This window comes from Sorex fumeus, unplaced genomic scaffold (genome assembly GCF_029834395.1).
Source record: "Sorex fumeus unplaced genomic scaffold, SorFum_2.1 ptg000043l, whole genome shotgun sequence".
NCBI lineage: Eukaryota > Metazoa > Chordata > Mammalia > Eulipotyphla > Soricidae > Sorex > Sorex fumeus.
In genome coordinates, this window is record NW_026606100.1 from 28225855 (window position 1) to 28239709 (window position 13855).

At 40.4% G+C, this 13855-nt stretch overlaps 1 protein-coding gene across 2 annotated transcripts in view; it reads right to left on the bottom strand.

The window, feature by feature from the left end:
- The window catches only part of HPSE2 (heparanase 2 (inactive)), a 652320-nt gene that overhangs the window by 210795 nt on the left and 427670 nt on the right, over positions 1 to 13855 (bottom strand). The gene's annotated exons all lie outside the window — the stretch shown is intronic.

Consider the following 13855-nt stretch of genomic DNA (forward strand, 5'->3'; position numbering starts at 1 on the left):
TGTTAGCTACTTAGTTACCTTCCACCACTCCTTTGCTTTGCTCCAGGAGAACTAACAGGCTAAGGAGGGATCATGGGGCCTCACAGATGCCTAGAGTACTATGAATAGAAAATGAATAAATCATTTACCCACATGCCTCTTCTTCCCCATCCATGTGTTCTGATGCCACATGCTGGAATATTTGAGAGGGGGAGGTAAAATGGTAAGACCTAAGTTTAGATCTGTGTCACTAAAAAAAGAAATAATTTGAAAATACATCTATATAAAGGTAAAGGTAAAGGCCCTCCCATTGATCGTCGATTTGCTCGAGCGGGCCCAGTAACGTCTCCATTGGAGACTTTGTTGTTACTGTGTCTGGCATATCGAATACTGTCGGTAGCTTGCCGGGCTCTCCGAGAGGGGCGGAGGAATCGAACTCGGGTCGGCCATGTTGGCTGCGAACGCCCTACCCACTGTGCTATCGCTCCAGCTCCTATATAAGCCTTGCTCCTTCAAATAATCTCTAACGTCTCCGAAAAAAGAAGTATCTTACACAAAATTGACTCCACTTATATATAAAAATAAACATGGTGGTAACATATTATTGTGGTTGTCTAAAAATTTTTAAAAAATATATAATTTCATGTAACTCTTAAGGTAACCTCATTGGGAGCAGGGGTCATACCTTGCCTATGAAGAACCTGGGTTTGATCCTGGAACTGCAAAAACAAACAGCCCTACCTCACCTGATTAGAAAAATATTCATTATTAAATGAAGACAGCTTAGTCTTATGAGTGCTTATGAGACTTACTCGAAGTTATAATTATTGCAGACTAAATCCATAAAGCTTCACTCTCTGATTCCAAACTCAACTCTTATTCTTGTAGTCTGTGCTGTCTACAACGTATTTCGCTGAAGCCAAGGAAACACAAAACAACTTCAGGATGCCAAAAAAATAATAAGTTGAACTATTACCTTGAAAAAATACCACCATATTTATCAGAAATGTCAAAAACCTGAGCCCCTTCTTTGCTCGTTCCCTTCCTCTCACAAATGCCAGCATTTCAGTACTTATTTATAAGAAAATGTGCAGGGGCAGATATCAACAGATGACTGACTCAGGGCCACTGCTACAGATAATCACAACAAAGACAAATTCCAATCCTCAAGAAACCTGAATTAAACAGTCATTTGATAATAACAGGTTTACATTCACAAGGAAAGTAGGAGGGAAAAAATCATCAATGGTCTGGGTTAAAGCCTGAACATATAAGCTCTGACCCTCTGCTTGCTGCTTTCTGAGACAACTAGCCATCAAGGTTACTTTATGCTGCATTATTCGTACAAACTAAATGCTGTTGGGTAGCCATCATGGGAAGTCTGCCTTTATAACATTAAAGAAAAGCTTCACATGCTGAAAGTAGACTATAGAACAAACATGATTGCCACTCAATGCCTCTTTTGCAAACCACAACACCCAAAAGGAGAGAGAGAACACAGGGGATTGCCCTGCCACAGAGGCAGGCTGGGTTGGGGGGATGGGGGGGTGGGAGGGATACTGGGATCCGTGGTGGTGGGAAATGGGCACTGGTGGAGGGATGGGTATTTGATCATTGTATAACTGAAACCCAAGCACAAAATTGTGTAAGTCTACAACTATGCCTCATGGTGTCTCACTAATAAAAATTAAAAAATAAATAAAATAAATAAATAAAAAGAAAAGCTTCATATCATACACAGCATTGAACTTGACACTGAAAAGTTAGGATTCTGCCATGAGAACAGACCACATAAAGGAAGAGCATGAGCCAAACCAAAATAATTAATAATAATAATAATAATATAGTCAAGGCGGGGGCTAGAGCTATAATATTGTGGGTAGGGAGGGCCTTTTCCTTGCAAGCAACCAACCTGGGTTTGGTCTCTGGCACCCCATATGGTCCCCTGAGCACTGCCAGGAGTAATTCCTGAGTGCAGAGCTAGGAGTAGCCCCTGAGCATTGCCAGGTGTAACCCCCCACCCCCAAACAAACAAACAAACAAAAGTCAAGGTGACTATTCTCAGGAGTCCAGAGAGGCTTTCTGTATGTCAGATCTCTAGTTGGGTCAATGAATGAAGAAATGAATGTAAAAAGTTTTATTTTTCATTTGAAAGAAGTGTTTACTTGCAGTGCTGAGTCTAGCCTTTTTCCTTTAACAAAGTACAAGTTCAGGTACCATTTAGTTTTTTTTTTTTTTTGACTAGTACCCAACACAATATTGTAAAGCAGAAATAGCCCCTCCTTCATCTGTATTTGTTGGACTGATGCTGAGTTTAAGTAAGAGAGTCTGTGGGGATCAGATTACAGTTTCAGGAAGATCCTTCTGGCTAAATGTAAAGGGTATTGGTGTGGGCTGTTAGGAGAGGAATCTAGACAGACAAAAGGCTGTGAAATTTTAGAATGAAACAAGACATATATGAGAAGCATTGCTGGGCAGTTCAGGAGGACATGGTGGGTGAGTTTTCATGCAGGGGTTGGGGCTTTAAGAGAGGACTCCAATGTTGTCACTGCATCAGGTTCTTGGGATGGGCACTCAGGAACAGACTTTTGATGTTTATGTTGGTGAATGTACTCTAATCCTCAAGAAATGTGTATAAAAAAGTCATTGACAATAACCTGTCATTGATAATAAAGGCCCTCCCGTTGATCTTCGATTTGCTCGAGCGGGCCCAGTAACGTCTCCATTGGAGACTTTGTTGTTACTGTGTCTGGCATATCCAATACTCTCGGTAGCTTGCCGGGCTCTCCGAGAGGGGCGGAGGAATCGAACTCGGGTCGGCCATGTTGGCCGCTTGTAAGGCCAACGCCCTACCCTCTGTGCTACCGTGTCATTGATAATAACAGGTCTATATTCACAAGGAGGGAGAAAATCATCAATGCCCTGAATAAAAGACCTGAACAGATAATTAAGAACACATAGCCCCGACCTTCTGCTTGCTGCTCTACCATCCAGGTGAGGCCTACATCTGGCTGATATCACAGGGCCTATTCTGGAACAGGAGGCAGAACTTTTCCCTAGTGGGTGTGTTCCTGAAGCCTCCACATCCGAACTGCGCCATATTAAGGGCCTATACCACAGCTCTTTCCTGATCTTCTTGCTTGCTGTTCCATCATTCCACTGGGCTCTTAAAGTGTATGGCCCCCTTTTGCGGACGTGACAAATCCACTCAGCAAATTACTCGCTGCTCATAGTTATTCTTGTTATTCTGTGAGGAGGGGCAAAGAAGACAAAGAGCAATCTCTAGCTTATCCCTTAGCATCTTCCAGGAGGGTCAACTACACAGACTCTCCTTCAGCAAAGCAAGAACAGTAGAAAACTGTGTAAACTCAAAAAGGGGGCAAAGCACAGCGGCGGTGGCTCTATCTCTCCCGCCGCCTGCATTCGGTAGTCTCACCCTTCTTCCCCCACCTCGGGGAGGTCGATGGCAATGGAAAGGCAAGGGAAGGAACGAGGGCCAGGCTGGTTGGTCTTAGTCGCAGTTTATTCCAATCCTCTCTCCATCCACTCCAGTCTCTCTCCTCCGCCTCTGCCCCTGTTTCTTCCTCCCCCATGTTACTTCATTCTCCTCCATCCCCCTTCATCCTCCTTCTCTGGAGTCTGGATTCTGATCCTGATCTTCTTTCTCCTCCTTCTGATCCCCCAGCCCACTCTTACAGTACAGTTAAATCCCAAAGCATGAGGGGTTGGGGTAATAATCACACATAGGTGTGGTCACAATCAACAGGGGTAGAATTCTTTCCCTCAGGGAAAGCCGCTCCTAGGACAGATCCGCTCTCAGCAGGTCGACCCACCCTAGAGTGGGATCCCATGGGTGTGTTTCTCCTCTCCTTGTCCGACAAGCATATAAATATATATATATATATATATATATATATATAAAATATAAATCATTTTGTATGGATACAGTAAGAAATATCTTAAACTTATAGAATTTCTCTCCTAGGGTCATCTCGATCTCAGACTACAGAGCTCAGGCCAGATAGTTTTTCCCACCCCTAGCAGGATCCTAGTCTCGTTGTTACTTTTGGATCATGACAGCATTTGTCTATGATCAAACTCAACTTATAGTTAAGAATCGTGGCACTTTGGCCTGGCCCATTTCGATGCCAGGGTAGCTCACCGCTTGCCCTGCGTCCATTCAGTCCCTCATCAGGACCCTGCTTTTGGGGTGTTAGGAACTAAGGGCAACTGAGGCTTAAGTCGAGAAAGCAGATGCCCGGGAATGAATAATATTCAAAGTCAAACAAATCCAAAGTTACAAAGCATAATGTTAATGGTCTTCCTGTATCTATACAAAAAGGGCATTGCTTTAAAGTAAACTGTTCATAAGGCATAAGGAGAGGAGAAAGGCAATATTTCACTCATACATATAAAATCATAGATTTCTGAGGAATCTAACCTTACAAATTAACAGAGTCTGATTAGGGGGAAAGCTGATTAACTGGTTGGGGAGGAGAGCATAGGGAAGAATTTACAGACAAACACAATGGAATAGAAGTGCCTCAGGAGCACTGTAATGGGTGAACCAGATAAACCTAAGCTCCTTGTGGAGAAAGGACAAAGCAATGTCATCCTACAGAAAACCGATGGGCAAAACACGTAGAAGACTGCCAATTAGAGAAAACGATTTCACTAAAAACATAAACAGCACCAGTAAATCCTCAGTGTCTTTAGTGACACTACATTGGGATGTTCAATGAGTTCAAAGAAATGATAGCACAGGTAGTCAGCAAAGCACAAGATAGTATGAGAGTCTAAATAAAAAAATACTATTACAGTCATAAATGACAGAAATGAAGAACATGGTAGGTGGTATTAAAAAAAACTCATAATAAGCTCAAAACCGCAGAATAACAGAAGTTGATCAAAAGATGAGGAGATCCAAGATGAGAAGGAAAGTGCTAGGAAACAGAAGAAAGTGAAAAATAGTCTGAAAAGAAATGATCAGCATATGAGAGAACTATGGGATGAACTCAAGAGGAACAATATAAGAACCATCAGAGTCCCTGAAGAACAGGAAGGCAAATATGACAAAGAAGCAATAATTAAAGAAAGCATCAATAAGAACTTTCTAGAGTTGAGGATTACAAGCACCAAAATCCAAAAGGCCCAAAGGGTCCAGTGAAACTAGACCCAATTCGTAAAACTCCAAGATATTATATTAAAAATCACAAAATACAAAGGCAGAAAACTATTGAATGAAATAAAAAAAGGAACTTATATACAAAGGAAAGTCCATAAGATGTACAGTAGGTCTACCAAATAAGACTCTACAAACAGGAAGAATATGGAAAAATATAGTACAAAATCTCAGCAAACTGAATACTTCACCAAGAATTGGTCCTAATATAACTACACCAGGTTGGTCCTAATATAACTCTATCCAGACAGATTTCATTCAGATTTGAAGAATCCATAATGAGCTTTATGGATAAGTAACATCTTAGGGAATTCATAGCTTTGAAACCCAGTTTTGAAAGAAGTGTTAAAAGAGTTCCTTTAAAGGACAGGAGAAATCTCCCATCATGCAGTATTGAGGAAATACACTCACCCATGATGCCTATGTATTTCTTTATCTCTTCTAGATTAAGAAAAGTTAAAGACAAATTGAAATTAATCATTACAGATTAACCTCTAGCGATATATTTTCTAATAATTCTATTTCCCATTTCTTTAGGTTTTATTGGACCAAGCAACATGAAATAGATTGTTTATATCCCTGCCAAAGGGGCAGGCTGGGAGGTGGGAGGGAACTTAGGGATATTGGTGGAAGGAAGAGGCCACTGATGATGGGATTGGTGTGGAACATTATATACCTGAAACAGCTCTATTATGAACAACTTTGTAAACCACAGTGTATCAATTAACATTCCTGAGTGGAGAGCACAGTGACATGATAATAAATTAGAAAAAAAATTTACTTGTATACATTAGCAGTTAGAAATTGATTCTTCCTGGTAGTAAAAATCTGAAAAAAAAAACCTATCTTTATTTATGCATTGTTCTTCTACAGATTGGTCCTAATATAACCCTCCATTATCAAAAGTAGCATTATAAAAAGAGAAAAAATGGGAGCTCTGAATATTAGAGTTAATTAACTCTACATTCCCAGATCCCTCAAACAAAATCTATAAAATGTCTAATTAAATATAAAATATACTGACATGCAAGTAGAATATGACATTTTTTACATATTTTTAAAAGTTACATATAGGAAATAGCAAGATCTTGGGTAGAAAAATCAATTCTTCTTCTAAAACTACCTCATGAGTTTAATGAAATTCTAATAAGACAATGTACCAATAGATTGGTTTTAAGTCTTGGTCACGTTCTTTACAGACTGATTCCATACAGTGTATTTTTCACTCACAGAGTGAAGTTCCCAGGTACGAGTGTTTGATCGTAATGGTATATTTTCTGTGTCTCTAACTTTAAAAAAGATAATGAAGCATGGTGGATAATTTTTTTCTTTTTTAGAAAAATATATCTAGGAGATCTTCAGTCTAACGCTCTCCCAACTGAGCTATTTCGGTGAAATTTAGTGATAGCACAGCGGTAGGGTGTTTGCCTTGTATGAGGCTGACCAGTCGACCCGGGTTCAATTCCTTCACCACTTTCTCGAGAGCCTGGCAAGCTACCTAGAGTATCTTGCCCGCACGTCAAAGCCTGGCAAGCTCCCTGTGACGTATTCGCTATGCCAAACACAGTAACAGTAAGTCTCACAATGGTGATGTTACTGGGCCCGCTGGAGCAAATCAATGAATGATGGGAGGACAGTGACAGTGACCAACAGATATTTCTGAAACTTTACAAAATCATTCTGATATTTTTCTGGAAGAAGTCAAGAAAATTCTGAAAAGTTAGTCTAATGAAGGTACATTTATCTGAATCAGCATTTTTCCAACTGGGCAACCTTAGGGGTGCTGAAACATTGTAGGGCAATAGTAGTTTAGAGTGCAATGGGGGAGGGTCATTTTCTGTTCGTTTACTTTAGAAGGCATATATCTAGGCGGACACGAAATGATTTCCTTTTTATTCTGAAAATGTGGGTGGTAGATAAACAAGTTTGGGAAATACTGATATAATCTACCATGTATTAAAATAAAATAAAATAAAATAAAATGCAGAATCGAGAAGGATATGGAAGGAGAGGCTGATAAAACACCAAAGCAGACATAGGCTACCAAAACGCAGAAAAACAAAAATGATTGTCTGTACTTTTAATGCTCGTACCCTGGCATCTGCTGCATCCATTGAAGACCTTATGGTACAAGCACGAAAGATCAAGTACGACATCATTGGTCTGACCGAAACGAGAAGACATCAATTCCATCATGCTGTTTTCGACACTGGAGAAGAACTGTTCCTTGGAACATGTGATAAAAGAGGCGTCGGTGGTGTCGGTATCCTTGTCAACACAAACTTAGTCACGAGCATTGATTCATTTGAATGCCTAACAACCCGAATCGGACGATTACACTTGAATAAATGTGGCTCACTACCGGCAGTTTCTATCTTTGTTGTCTATGCACCAACATCCAGTTATGGTGAAAGAGAAACTGAGAAATTCTACATGGAGCTGGAGAAATTCTATAAAGAAGATCACACCTTCTACAAGATCATTGTCGGTGATTTTAATGCCAAGATAGGACCAAGAAGATCAGTCGATGAACTCCACATCAGAACCCATGGCCTGGAATGGAACGAACAGGGTGACAGACTGTCTGAGTTCATCATGTCAACCAAAACCTTCCATGGTAACTCACAATTCCAAAAGGCTGAATCTAAACGTTGGACATGGGAGTCTCCCGATGGACGGTTCCACAATGAAATAGACCACATCATATTCAATCGGCAGTTTTGCCTAACCGATGTTGCTGTTGTCCCAAAATTCCAAACGAGATCAGACCACCGTCTTCTTCGTGCAAAATTCTACCTCACAGAACGAGGAGAAAAGAATGCAAGGTTTAAGAAGAGGACTCCCAGAACAACCACCAACTGGGAACTCTTTGGCTCTGTTGCGGCAACATGGGAAGATGCCGTCATTGACAACATTGATGAGGAATACGATCGAATGATTCAGCACCTCCATGATTGTGCAAGGAATGCCAAGAGAGAGATAACCACAAAAAACCGTCTTTCTTCGAACACTCTTGAACTTATTCGCCAACGTGGCTTGGCACGTGCCTCAGGCAACCACAAGCAAACGTCCGAACTGGCAAAACAGTGCAGAGAAGCCATCAAGGATGACCTCAAAAACAGGAGAGCAGCAGTACTGGTAGATGCAGCAGAAGCTGGGAAAAACATTCGTAATGCCCGCCTGTCCTTCACCAACTACAAAACCAAGATGACTGCCCTCCGACATCATGATGGATCTATCACATCTTCCAGAAGGGCAATGGAGAAGATTATTCATGACTTCTACTCAGATCTCTTTAATAGCCACATCCACTTGCCCACATACCACATACCACATGATGGATATGTCGTTCCCAATGTTCTCCCTTCCGAAATCCAACATGCCATCTCGTTGGTAAAGAAACAAAGAGCACCTGGCCCAGACAAGATCAGACCTGAACACCTGAAGAACTTACCATCAGTACTCATCAATACATTGGCTCGACTCTTCACACGCTACCTGTCTGAATGCAAGGTTCCATCCCAGTGGAAAACCAGCAAGACTGTACTACTATACAAGAAAGGAGACATCCACGACATTGGCAACTATCGCCCAATCTGCCTATTGTCTGTCATCTACAAACTATTCACTCGAGTCATCCTGAATAGGATTAGCAGAACACTAGATAAAGGACAACCATGTGAACAAGCTGGATTCCGAAAAGGATTCAGTACCATCGACCATATCCACACAGTAACCAAGCTCATTGAGGTATCTCGGGAGTTCAAGATGCCACTCTGTCTAACGTTCATTGATTTAAAGAAGGCCTTTGATTCTGTTGAGACGGAAGCGGTCATAGAAGCCCTAGCCAATCAGGGCGTACAAACTCAATACATCAGGATCCTTCGTGAGCTCTATTGCGGATTCACTACCAAGATCTCACCATTCTACAAAGAAGTAATCATCCATATCAAGAGAGGGGTTCGGCAGGGTGATACCATTTCACCAAAACTCTTCAGTGCCACCCTCGAGAACATCATGCAACGGCTGGAATGGGAAAACATGGGAGTGACGATAGATGGTCGGCAACTACACCACCTCCGCTTTGCTGATGACATCGTTCTAATAACACCAAACATCAACCAAGCGCACAAATGCTGAACGACGTTGACCGTGAATGTGGAAAGGTCGGACTACAGCTGAATCTTGTGAAGACAATGTTTATGAGAAACAGCCTTGTTCCTGACGCTCCATTCGCTCTCAACGGAACCACCATCTCCGAATGCAACAGTTATATATACCTAGGTCGAGAAATCAACATGATGAATGACCTGGCACCTGAGTTGCACAGGAGGAAGAGAGCGGCTTGGAATGCCTTCAAGAGCATTGAAGAAATAACTAAAAGGACAAAGAACCTCCAGCTACGAGCAAATCTCTTTGATTCCACTATTCTTCCTGCATTAACATATGCCTCAGAGACCTGGACCCTACGAAAACAGGATGAGAACACTATTCGGGTCTCTCAAAGAGGAATCGAAAGAACTATGCTTGGAATATCACGATTCACTCAAATGAGAGATAGAATCCGGAGTTCTGATCTTCGTCAATGCTCAAGAATCAGGGACGCTGTCTCATTTGCCAAGACATCAAAAATCAGATGGGCTGGACACATAATGAGGTTTACAGACAACCGCTGGACTAGAGCCATTACTGATTGGATTCCACGAGACATCAAAAGATCACGTGGACGCCCACCTATAAGATGGTCAGACTTCTTCGTCAAGACCCTAAATGATCGGTTTGAGGCTCTACATGTTCCTAAAACGAACAGATACCATTGGGCTACTCTAGCACGCAACCGGGATGAATGGAGACGTTACTGGCACCCGCTCGAATAAATCGATGAATAACGGGGATTAAGTGATTAAGTGATTAAGTATTAAAATATATCACAAAGCTGCCATTATCAAAACATTCCTAGGAACATGTCCCAGTAAGGAGTCCTCAAGGATTAGAAAAGTGATCAGAAATTAACAAGGGTATTAACAAGGGTATTTATAAAACAATATTTTTAATTATATGTGATAACTAATTAATGGTTGAATTTAATATAGGAGTGACTATAACTTTCTAGAAATGGTTTTGGACACTTTATTTTATAAATTCTACTACATTTTTAAAATTTATTTACCACTGACATTCAATAATATATAAATTTCAGGAGTATGTCTCTCTGTAACCTGTACACACCCATGATTGCAATCAGAACGATCAATACAAGCTCCTTGACCTTTTCTCTGACTGTTCCTCCTCTGGTAATGACAATATTTTTTCAGAGTCTAAGAGATATTTTACTGTGATTTTGCTTTTATATCCCACAATGAGAGAAACCATCCAGTAATTGTCTTCTACTTTGTGTCTTTTTTTCTCTTAGCACAACCAAATCAAGTTCCATCTATGATGTTGTAAAATAAAATAAAAAATAAGGATTTTAGTTTTGATATAATATATTAGGGGTGAAGGCACCATAATTTATAAAGTTATTCATAGTTGATTTTCATACATACAACTTTATCACACCTATCCCCATCACCAGTGTCAATCTCTCTCCACCAGTGTCCCCATTTAGACTCCCTCCTCCAAGCCTGCGTCTTTGTCAGGCACATTTTTCAGTTTGAATATTATAGTTTGTATCTCATGCTTTTGGTTTCACTGATTCTCTGGTTCTGAGACTTCACTTTTTAAATAGCTAAGTAGTATTCTATTGAGTATATGTATCGCAGCTTAGATATTTTTATTTACAAAGTTTATAATAGGGTTTCAGAAGTACTTTTATATGACACTGCACAATTCAAGATTATCTCGAAAAAATTAAAATCAGCTCTTCACCTAATAATTTCTATACATTTAGTTTTATTATATTTTAAGGATGTTTTATCCATTATTTTTATTTCTAAACAAATACAATTATCTGATTACTTTCAGCATTTATTGAAGAAGCCAAAAAGTTGTTCAATATAACTTAAGGAGACACCATTATTGGGAAGAGAGTGGTATTTGGCCACACCCACTTAACCAGGGTTTAATCCTTGCTCCTTGCTCAGGGATGACTCCTTGTGGGACTCAAGGGACCACATGTGGTGCTGGGAAATCGAACCTAGGTCAACCATGTGCAAGGGTTGCACTTTACCCACTGTATGTTAAAGCACAACTATTAAGAATGTGTTTGTGTCCACAGCACTCAAAAGGAGAGAGAGGGAAATGCCCTGCCACAGAGGCAGGGTGGGATGGGGGCTGGGGAGTGGGAGGGATACTGGGATCCGTGGTGGTGGGAAATGCACACTGGTGGAGGGATGGGTGTTTGATCATTGTATAATTGAAACCCAAGCACAAAAATGTGTAAGTCTACCAGGAGGATTACTCCATAGCTTAGAGGCCAGCCGGGTATTCTAGGGGAAAGGGCAGTTCAGATAGAGAAGGGAGCACCAAATAAAGGGTGTTTGGAGGATCCTCCCAGGAGGGGAAATGCATGTTGAAAGTAGACTATGGACTGAACATGTTTACCACTCAATGCCTCTTTTGCAGACCACAACACCCAAAAGGAGAGAGAGAACAAAAGGGAATGCCCTGCCACAGAGGCAGAGTGGGAGGGTGGGGGGGGATATTATCTATGGTGGTGGAAAATGGGCACTGGTGGAGGGATGGGTATGTGATCATTGTATGACCGAAACCCAAGCACAAAGATTTGTAAATCTACAACTGTACCTCATGGTGCTTCGCTAATAAAATAATATAAAAAAAAATGTGTAAGTCTGGAAAAAAAAATAAAATGTTTTTTAGTGGAAAAAATAAATAAATAAAGGTTGGCAGGAGCAAAATTTAGAAAAAAATAAATAAAACACAGTAAAAGCAAAATGTAAAATGTTATATAAAATAAATATGCATATAAATAAAAGTTGTAGGAATATGAAAAATAAAAATACTTAAAATGTTTAAAAAAAGAATGTGTTTGTGTAAAATTATTTTAAATCTCATTCTTTCTTTTTCTCATATAGAAAAATGATGAGACAAATTTCAAGCAGATGAAAACATTTCTGCACTGATTCTAAGGGAAGTGCAATTTGCAAATAACATCAAACAAAATTTGCATTTTCAAATATTACTAGGATAATCAAAAACATACCGTTTAGTGGGGAAGTGTAAAAGAAAAGCTCATGTGGGGGGGTATTAACTGGAGAGAGTACAGAAGGTAAGGCATTTGCCTCACATGCAGTCTGCTCTGACACCACATATGGTCCCCTGAGCACGACCAGGGGTCACTTCTGAGCACAGAGCCAGGAACAGCTCCCCTGCATGTTGCTGGGTGTGGCCAAAGACTGAATAAATAAGTAAAATGAGGAAATAATTTGTTTCAAGAAATTTTTTAATGATAGAACTTTTTAAATGAGAAAAACAGAAAACAACCATACAAATTACACGTAGAGAAAACTGAGTAGACACAGCTCCAAGGAATGGAGGGTTTAGTAACTGAGTTGGGGGCATATAGTCCCCAGTCCCGTGCTTCATCACTGGAAATCTCTGTATATCATTCCTATACATGGTTTTTCTATACATGTATATCAGCACTGTGGAGGAAAAGTGAAAAACATAATTTTCCTTGTTCACATCTAACAATGATGGATTCTATTGCTCTCTAGTTCGGCATGTTTCTCAGAAGTTGGCCCAAACCACATAAATGAATAACTTTAACACAGCTGCAGAACGCCCAGCAAATGTAACGCTAGAGGTGGACTAACACGCACAAGAACTGCTCTGTCAGGAGTGAAATACCACTGGCAAAGAGCATTCCACTTAGGGTCTGAACATATGCAAGGATTGTCAGCCATCTACTTACTTTGTAATTCCCAGATTGAGATCCATGAATCTGCAAGTTAAAGATGACCCTGGATGGGGATAATGACAAGAGAGGAGGATCTTGGCTTTCCAGAATTTGATGTCTTAATATCTGAATGATGAAAGAAGTTTCGGAGGATTATTTTGGATAACAAGAGGCATCTTCCCTATAATGAGGTTTAGGGATATAAAGGAAGGTAAGAGACACAAGGGGGCAGGGGCCTCTACTGAAAGAAACTGGCCAGTGCCATGTAGCTATTCAGTATTTGGAGATCTTTCCCACTGGAGCCACTCTGCTTCTATGGAAAAGAACAAAATATCCCCTTTCATTGTGAGAGTTCCTTTACTTTCCCCAGGGATGCCAAATCTGGGCGAATTTCTTTTCTTTGTTATCCACCTGCACGTATGACGTATCTGAAATATTGTTGAGCCTTCTCTCCGAGGGCATATCACAGCTCTCTTATAATAAGGCACATCTTTATTCATGGTCTTTGGAGTTTGAGTTCTACTTCTGGACCACAGAGTACAACCCTGGAAACTGAATTCTGATTTTTTTGTTTTGTTGTGCTCCCAGGAAAGAGGATAAATCCTTCACAGGGAACTGAATGTCCAAGTGAATACAAATGTTAACAAGAATACAGAAACCTGGTCTTTATTTCCTTGCCCACAAAGAGAATTCTGGTTATTTAACTAAAGAAAAACTTGCGGGAAAATTATTTATCTTGAGTTAGAGCAAACCAGGCATCTTCCAGTTGGTCTGAAGCTACTGAACTTTCTTTCCATGACTCACCTTAAACTATATCAGGTGCTGCAGAGAACAAA